Source organism: Dermacentor andersoni, chromosome 10, assembly GCF_023375885.2.
Source record: "Dermacentor andersoni chromosome 10, qqDerAnde1_hic_scaffold, whole genome shotgun sequence".
Classification (NCBI taxonomy): domain Eukaryota; kingdom Metazoa; phylum Arthropoda; class Arachnida; order Ixodida; family Ixodidae; genus Dermacentor; species Dermacentor andersoni.
The window spans coordinates 96,108,112-96,117,778 of record NC_092823.1 but is presented as its reverse complement, the minus strand read 5'-3'; positions in this window follow the sequence as shown (position 1 = coordinate 96,117,778).

The window sequence follows — 9,667 nt, the reverse complement described above, 5'->3', positions numbered from 1 at the left end:
TTTTATTTATTTATTTAGTACATACTGCAGACCACATTGTGGTCCTTGCAGGACGGGCAGACAATTAGTACAAGGCATATGCAAGATACGTCCGTATACATTCATAAAACATATAAACTTTACAACGATATATTGCTCACAGAAACACTTAATGTAAATATCAAAACACCATACCTAAATCAATCCATGGTGCAAACAGAAAAATGTAAAAAAAGCAAGGGAATTGCACATCAAAAAAATGTCCTCCGCAACACCGTTAAATGTTTGCTACGTATCGCACCACGATACTTCGTCGCAGCCATGAAGAACCTGCCCGAAAAAGCGTTATGATACCATCCTTGGAAGTCTTCTAGTATAGTTCGCGACATGTAGGTTGATCTGCGTCGAATAAAGCGTGAGCAGGTGAATTTAGGATTGGACGCGAAAAGTGCAATACTAATTCGTATCTTGAATGCATGGACCATTGCATGGAGAATATTTCTTTATCTACGAGACACGGGATATGCTGAGTGGTTTCTTCCCTCCTGTTTCACTGACTAAGGGTTCGAAGATTAGGTTGCTTACAACTAGAATATACAGTGCATAATTCGTTGAGATGTACAACAAAAAGAGAAATCTTCCAATTACTTTAAAATAATTTGCACTGCCTACATTTTTTCATTTGCTTTGCAGCACTGAATATTTTTGCAAGAGAACCACCATCATCCACACTGTATGCGTGAAGAAAGAGTACTGGAAAAGCGAATTATTTCATTATGGTTACAATAAACCCAAGTATTGAACGCTCAATTTGTTAATATTCTTAGGGGTGTCTAGTTTCTCCCTGTATTGTTCCATGACTGATACCCTCAGTCATCAAGAGTAAGGCTGTGCTTCTTATGGAAACAAATGCAGCTTTTTTCAGTGACTTCGTGTGGCAAGCTCACCTAACGATAGCTGCGGCAGGCAACGCGAAAGCTTCATGAGGCATTGCTGACAGACTTGCCCCATATGACGGTGCTCAACAGTTGGTCTGAACTAATCCGCAGCTTTCAGCTACGCTTTCCTTTCTCATCACTGCTGCTGCCTCAGCTCGCTATCTTGCACAATATTTTTCGCAGTCCTGAGAGTGAGCAATAGCCTTCACATAATCCTGCAACCATAGCGGTGTAAAACGTTTACAGCGTGGAGTTCGTTTAAGGGATGCTCAATTATACATCGCATTTAGAACCACAGAATAAAAAAAGGAAGTTACGCTATAGAAGGACGAAGCACGGGAAATGGTAAATATGCCTTTAGCTGAAATGTAGAAATGAAATGAAAAACGGACATCACAGCGTCTGATATTGCCAATTTCCACTAGTTCAAGCCTAATTTAACTCTTTTCCACTACTCATGCAATGGTTTTCGTTTACTCATGGTAACGTTCTTGTTTTGCTATTTGTGTATGTGTTGCAGATCTCTCGTGGGCAAAAGTATTTACTGCCACTAAACGCAATTCCGGACATGGCACACGATTTCAACCATCACCGTGAAGATTCGACCAAATTCAGGAGCAGTCAACGTCATAGAGCGCAGGCATATTCAACCTGAATAGATAAAGGCCTCCAGAATAGAGATGCCCAGGTTTCGTATTAGAATATAATTTATCGACAGGAAGGACAGAGAGGTCTTACTGCTTTTGTTGATCGATTGGTTGCCGTAAGTGAACAATCCAGATGAAAAGTCTAAATCCGGTAGACAGTCCAAGTCGCTCCAATGCATGGTCAAGTGGAGCCATTATACTGGTCTCCTGAGTGCAGTATGCTGCTCTCCTAGGCACATGTTGAGGCACCAGCCAGTCTTCGCTATATACTTTTGACCAAATATAGACATGATCACAGGAATGTACTAATATAAATTGCGGGGTTTTACGCACTAAACCACGATTTCATTATGAGGCACGCTGCAGTGGCGGACTCTGCCATAACTTTGACCAGCAAAGAATCTTTAACGTGCACCTAAATCAAGGGACATGGGTATTTATGCATTTCGCCCCATCGAAATGAGGCCGCCGTGGCTGGGATTTGATGCAGCAACCTCATGCTTAGAAGCACCACGCCAAAGGCAATAAGCAACTATGGCGGGTACAAGAATAGACTACTCTACCCCTAGAACACTCACCAAATGTAGTGGCATCCTTAATTAAGCAACCCTTTCCTGCCAGGGTGCCTTCCTCAATTCACGTGTAGACTGCTATGCAGATATATATCCAGTGAAAAATAAAGTAGGCAGGGAATGTGCCGCCGTCCACGAGCGATTTGAAAAAGGCAAGCAATCATGGGAGCCTCGCTTGGTGAGATACCACCAATTTTCTCCAGTGTGCGTCACAGGCAGCGCAGTGTATTCCTTTACCATATGGTCAAACGTACGTAAGGCATACTCGCCGCTGTCGCAACATTTGCCATTGAGATCACCATATTTCACTCAACAGACCAGTATACTCGTCTGACTTGACCCTGCTTTGTCAAGACGGGGTGTCGTGTTGGGACTAGGCTTTTCATCTGTTTTCATCCGCAACCAAAAGTTGACCAATCAAATCAGCGAGTCATACCACACAAAATACCAAGATACGTGTGAGCGAGCCCTCACCATGGACGCTTTAAAGGGACACTAAAGCGAAACAATAAATAAGTTTGGACTCATGAAGCATTGTTTGACAACCCTGCAGGCAGTCATTTCAAAAAAATAGTTTGATTACTAGATGAGAAAATGAAGGTCCAAATACCAGTAATTGAATTTCGCGCCGAAACCCCAGCGCTGGTACGTCAGCGTGACGTAAGGGATTCCAAAGTATGTTTTCGCATTTGGGCCACGTTGGCTGAATAAAGGTTCCCGAAACTTGACATGTTTAATATTCGGTTTACTTAGAACACAATGTAGTCTATCTGTACCGCTGTATATAATTAGGATGCCCTAGAAGATGCAATCAAAACCCAAGACGTCACAGCCACCAGGTGCGGGAACTCAAGTAAGCGTCGCCAGCCGTATTTCGTTCTTGCGCTTTTTCTGGCTTACCAAATGTCTGATTCTTGTAAGAGTGGTGTTTTCGTGTTGTAGAACGGTAATTTATTGATGGGGGGGGGGGGGCAGAAGAAATAATTTTTCACTTTATAGTCCCTCTAAATTTAGGGGTCGAAGTTAGTGCCTTTTGAAAGGAAAAGGACCAGCATGAAGAAATATCCAACGCGTTTTGGCATTTGGCAACACAGTCAAGGCGGATCACATTGAAAGGATTCATCACATAAATTTACACGCTGTGCAAGGTTTTAGCTCGCACTGCGTCTTTGGGTGGTTCATATACACGAGCAGTTGTCATGCATTACTTGTAAATAATAAAAAGAAGAATACAGGAAATATTACTATCGCTATATTGTGCTGCTAATAAACGCCACTATTTCAAAATCCCTCTAGCGTTTTATACCATTCTTGCCTCCTCTTTTGCCTTTTCTGCCTTTAGTTATCGACACGAAATGGAATCGTTAGCGCCCTCATTCACACCGGCTACTCTTCTTCGCAGGGCAAGCACCACCAAAATTCACGACAAACACAGAAACATGCTCGATGCAGCCACATACCACGAACATTTGTCATCTCCAAATGAGTAAAATAAAGCGGCACATAAGAATAAAATAACACTTGCAGAAACCCACAGTACATAAAATACGTGAAGGTACGCAATTCTCGTAGAGACAACTTATGTATCAACGCAAAGCTGCGCATAGAGAAGAAAGTACCTTAGAACAAGATCGTGTGTCTGTTACACAAATACGGGCATAGGAGTGTAATAGTGGCCCTTCAGTGAGCTGAGCGATTCAGCCAGAGCAAGTGTAGCTAAAGCCGAACTCTCTTGGCTTCTGTAAATAAATTGTTGGCGCTCTCCGTTACAGGAATTGCAAACTTGAAAAGAAGCGAAGACGAAAAGGAACACAATGTTGAACACAATGTAGTCAATCTGTACCACTATACATAATTAGTAGGCCCTAGAAGATGCCATCAAAATCCAAGACGTCACAGCCCCCAGGTGCGAGAACTTAAGTCGCCGTCGCCACCTGTATTTCGTTCTTGCGCTTTTCCTGGCTTACCAAACGCCTTATCATTGAAAGAGTGGTGTGTTTGGTGTTGTAGAACGGTAATTTACTGATGCAGAAAAAATCATTTTTCACTTTAGTGTCCCCTTAACATAAAACTATTCCAAACATTTCTATTCCAAATATGCAATCCGCAATCCTCCTCGATTGGACAGAAACGTTTTTTGGCCACCCCCACTTCACCTGTCTGCCACGCGACGTCACGAAAACCGTGATAGCTCCCCATCTGATATGACGTGTACACACTGATTATGCATAATTTGACCGCGCAGAAGAAAAATGGTTAATTCTGATTCGATGCCTTTCCACCATAATCCCTCGGCTATTGGTGAAGAGTTTTCGGGCTGCCACCACTTCACCTGCCTGTCACACGACGTCACAAAACTGCAATAACTCACCGCGTCAAAGTGACGTGCACGTGTTAAAGATGCATTATTATGCCGAACGGAACGGAATTGTCTTCTGAATAGCCGCACGCTGCCCCGTTCCGAAAGGAATAAAAGATGGCTGCCGCCTATCACTCCGGCACAGGCTACTCGAACCTACCGGAGACAAGGGGTTTATTTGTGTGTAATAAAGCTTTTCGCGTCGCCATGCAACGTTTTCGAGCACGTTCGGCGCGTTTACGACCTTTTTCTGCCAACTCTTCTTTGCTGAAGATACGTTTTAGCGTCATCCTTAGGCTTCCGTTGCATGCCGCCGCGATTTTCTAGCAGCCACCGCAAGATAAGTAAGGGAAAGCGGATCAATCGGAAACGCCGGCACCACCCCCTTCATTCGGTTATCGATATTAAGTGCAGTGGCTCGGCTCCATCAAATCCCTCTCCACTTGAGCGTGCTCCTCGCCTCTTGTCAGCCAATTAGATAAGACAAGCCGCTCAGTGTAGGAAATTTTATTAGTTTTTCTAGCAAACAAAAGTGACCTCCTATGAACGAGGAGAGCGTTTGATTGGTCTGTTGAGACAACCCTGCGGTTGACCGCCCGATGCTTGCGTCGGCAATCACGCAAATTTGACATCAGGAGATTGGAATAAAAGCATATTGGAATAGCTTTACGTTACAAGGCCCCATTAATGCATGAAAAAAGGCATCCTTTCTAGATCACAAGGGATCCAAATCAGTCTGTGCCTATTTATTACTGAAGCAACTGCAGCATAGTGAACAGTGACCTTCATATTTCGTTTCAAAAAATTCAAGCTCGCAAAATAATATAACTGTAAATTAGCGATGATAAACAATGATATGCACACTACATGCACATCACACGCCTGTGACATAATTGGCAGACTACACTTTGAATTCATACATGCACAGAAAAGTTCACGAGCTTGTAGCACAAAGGGAAAATGCAGAAATGAAAACTACAGGATACGAAAGCTTTAACACAATAAATTCAAAATAAAAAGTGATAAATATTCTATGTACTAAGCAATAATAAAATTTAACTTGGAGCCAAGCGGTTTATGTAAGTAAAAACACTAAGTATCAGGAGATGTAAGGTACAGTTTTATACAAAACACAATAATATGTGCTTAATGTCTTTGCACACAAATCAGCAAAACGTTGAATAAAACTGCATAAATATTTATGCTCATTAGTAGGCAGTGCTGAGCAATGCATGCATATACTCAACTATGAATGAGACCAAGATTCTACTTTTTCGAACACGTACAATTCACGCATGCCTGAGATGACCATCTCAATCACATGCCGTGTTTCTGCAGCCATAGCCGCGGTGTCTGCATTTCTGGGGGCTCCTCCATTTTGGGGATAGTGTTGTGGGACGCAGCCTAACCACGATAAAATGATTTCTGTGTTCGCTGATAGCAGTGGCACAATAAAGCTCTGATATTGTGAACTAATGGAAGGAGTACCTAAATATAGTCATGAAAACAATGTCTGCTCTATCGTTGAGATTGGCAAGAGAGCAAAAGGACAATGTCCTTGAATACGGTAACAGGGACCGCTTCACCAAGGTAATATTTTGGACACAGCAATTTACAATGTAATGTTATTTTCCTTACATAGGTTAAGCAACAATACCTAGTCATGTTTAGTTACATCAAAGTTATGTCAACAGACCTCGTCTTGAAAAGAAAGCTGTAGTAAGAACAAGCTGTGATTGTTTGAGATATTTTCTCTTTGAACTGCTCGTAAACCGAAAACCTCGTAATCCCAGATTATCCACAATGTCGAAGCATTCATAAGCGAACAAGCATTCTTGAAGAAAGAATCGGGGAAAAGGCAGATAGGTCGTTACTATTCGACTTCAGCAGAAAAGCGCGATCTCAAGCGCAGCTTCAAAGACAAACACGAACATTTACGAACGTAATCTGGAATCAATTCCGCATTGAGGCGATAAATCTCCGTAACTTAACACCAACCCGCCAGCATCAAGCATCAGGAAAGGTTTCACTGTTATCGGGGGTGTTCTATTTTCTGCGTTCGCAATGCTCTCTATGCGGCAGTCTATGCACACACGAGAAGCACGTACACCATGCGTGTAGTTAGCAAGCACGATTACTAACCTTTTTACTAGTCGGACGAAGTCTCAAGGCGCTCTTCAAGTGGCGAGTGCTGCGTCGACAATATTACTCCCAGCATATATGCCGTAGCGTAGTGGGCGGGTTGAGGCACGCTAATAATAACGCATTATTTCTTTGCGATGTCCATCAAACTTTCCACGACAAACATAGACAAAGGCAACGCACTCCAAGGAATGAAAATCAATGGTCCGTGTTTGCCTAGCGCGCCACGCATACAGCGAGTTTGCAGCGAGACGCAAGCTATCTTGTGGGACTTTCGCGCAAGCGAACTATGTCACATTTCGTTACAGGAAATCTAAAAAGCCACGATCAAATAAACATATCGACGCAGCTCGTACTACCGAGGCTACCACCGGGCGCATTGAAGACGGAAGGATAGCAATAGACCGTATTTTACCATTCGAGTGGGACCAGAGCCGCCAGCGCCGTCTATATACTTGGAAGGCTGTTGTGAGCTCCGTGATTCCTACAATAATAAACACTACAGCACGTTTTGTGGCATTTTATGCCCAGCTATGTATACATGTTGCGAGACAAAAAGAACCAGCGACCAGTCTATATTGTGCGCTATAGTTTAGCACAAAAAGAAATTCCATGACGTATTCTTGATTTCGAATCGTTCATTCAGCATGCTGACTGCAAAAACATGGCCTTCAACACCTGGGTAAGTTATCGGAGTAAACCGACGGTGGGGCGTCATTTGAACAATTTGAACTTCGGTCACCTGCCTTTAAAGCCCTAAATGACGTTTTCCGCAGCCGTGACCTCCGCTACCTGCGCCGTGGCTTCATTTTAGGTAACTTCCTGCAGTCGACAACATTAGACGTAGTCCATAAATTGTTGACACGATCTCGGAGGTAAACATGGGGAATGTTTGCAGTTTACTCCGTGCGCCTAATTGTGTGTGTCGCAAAGCAATATATCTCCCATGGCTCTTTATTTTGCTCGTGTGCCGCGCAGGTAACACCTAGCCATGTCGTCTGTATCTTGCTTTCGTGTCAGTGTGTTTATCGTGCGCGGATTCCGCTCATGTGCATCTGTGCCTTCGGTATGTATCGTGTGACCCGCGAATATTCCTTGAAAAAGAACCACCTATCTTTGAAGCGTGCATCTGTCGCATCAATTTGGTACGTGCCAGAAAAGGGCGGCTGTGTTCAATACGTTTGCAGACCAAGTGCTGCAGTCACTGCATTGCAGCAAATGAACGAGACGGCTTAGGCGCAGTTTTGTTTAGTGTTTCTTGGTGTACATGAAGGTAATTACCTGCAGATCCGCGATAAAAATCACAATGCGCTTCCGACGACCTTTGGTTTGTCTAATCTCGTTTTGTGTCTGGTTATCAGTCGATCCGTAGCAGTCGATCCACGGGGATACACCGTGAGAACTCCTCAGCTACAATATCTAAATTGTAATATGAGCTGGAAAGTTACTAAATCAAAAAGGTAATTAAAGAATTTTAGGTAATTAGTCAATTGTGCATTTTGACTTCTTGTGCAAGTAACGTCCGTCGCTTCGATTAATTCAACTGCAGTAATACAATTACGATGTCAGCAATAAGCAATTTTTAATTCTGCATGATCGAAAAAAAAAACGTATATATCGGTCCCAGAGCTCCCATGCGAGTCCTATATTACACCTATAGTCAGCCAGTTAGATTCCATATAGGTCCTTTGGTCGGGCATATCGGTTCTATATACTAAGCATAGGCGTCCTATATTCGGGTATGCGAGTCCTATAAGGGTTCTTGCTCAGGCATATCGGTCCTATATATCATCATTGTTGGTCATATACAGCTCCTATATTAATCCTTTGTGAATTCATATCGGTCGTGTATTAAAGCATATCGGTCCTGTATCAAATTGTACGGCTCCCACACCAAATTGTATAGTTTTTTTTTCAGTAGGGATATTATATCCAAAATTTGGTTGCTTTTAAGTTTATCAGCCTATTTTCACGCAAGTTTCAATTTTCCTTCCTGTGGTTTTGCATAAGCACCAGGTATGACTTGGTATAATATTACTGAATGAAAGTAATAACGTTAAATAATCTAACAATAATACAGAACTTATTAAGCATTGGAGGATTACTAAAAATAGGTTTCCATAAGAATGCGGACGCCAATGACTTGAAAAATTATAGACCGATCAGCTTCCTCTGAGTTGCCTCCAAAGTATTTACTAATGTAATGAAAATAGAATCAGGGACAGCTTAGACTTCTTTCAATCAAAAGACCAGGCAGGATTCCGTAAAGGCTACTCAAAAATAGACCATATTCACACTATGAATCAGGTGATAGAGAAACGTGCGGAACATAACCAACCCTTGTATATAGCTTTCATTGATTACGAGAAAGCGTTTGATTCAGTGGAAACCTCAGCATTCATGGAGGCATTACAGAATCAGGGTGTAGGCGAGCTCTATGTAACAATACTGAAAGACATCTACAGCGGCTCCACAGCCACTGTAGTCCTCCATAAAAAGCAACAAAATCCCAATAAAGAAAGGCGTCAGGCCGGGAGATATAATCGCTCCTATGCTGTTCACAGCAAGTTTACAGGAGGTATTCAGAGACCTGGATTGGAAAGAATTGGGATTAAGAGTTACGGGAGAATACCTTAGTAACTTGCGATTCGCTGATCATATTGCCTTGCTTAGTAACTAAGGGGGCCAATTGCAATGCTTGCTCACTGACTTGGAGAGGCAAAGCAGAAGGGTGGGTCTAAAAATTAATCAGTAGAAAACTAAAGTAATGTTTAACTGTCTCAGAAGAAAACAGCAGTTTACGATAGGTAGCGAGGCGCTGGAAATGGTAAGGGGATACATCTCTTAGGTCAGGTAATGACCGCGGATCCGGATCATGCGACTGGAGTATTCAGAAGAATAAAAATAGGTGCGTTCGGCAGGCATTCTGAGATCATGAACAGCAGGTTACCATTATCCCTCAAACGAAAATTCTATAACAGCTGTGTCTTACCAGTACTCACGTACGGGGCAGAAACATGGATGCTTACG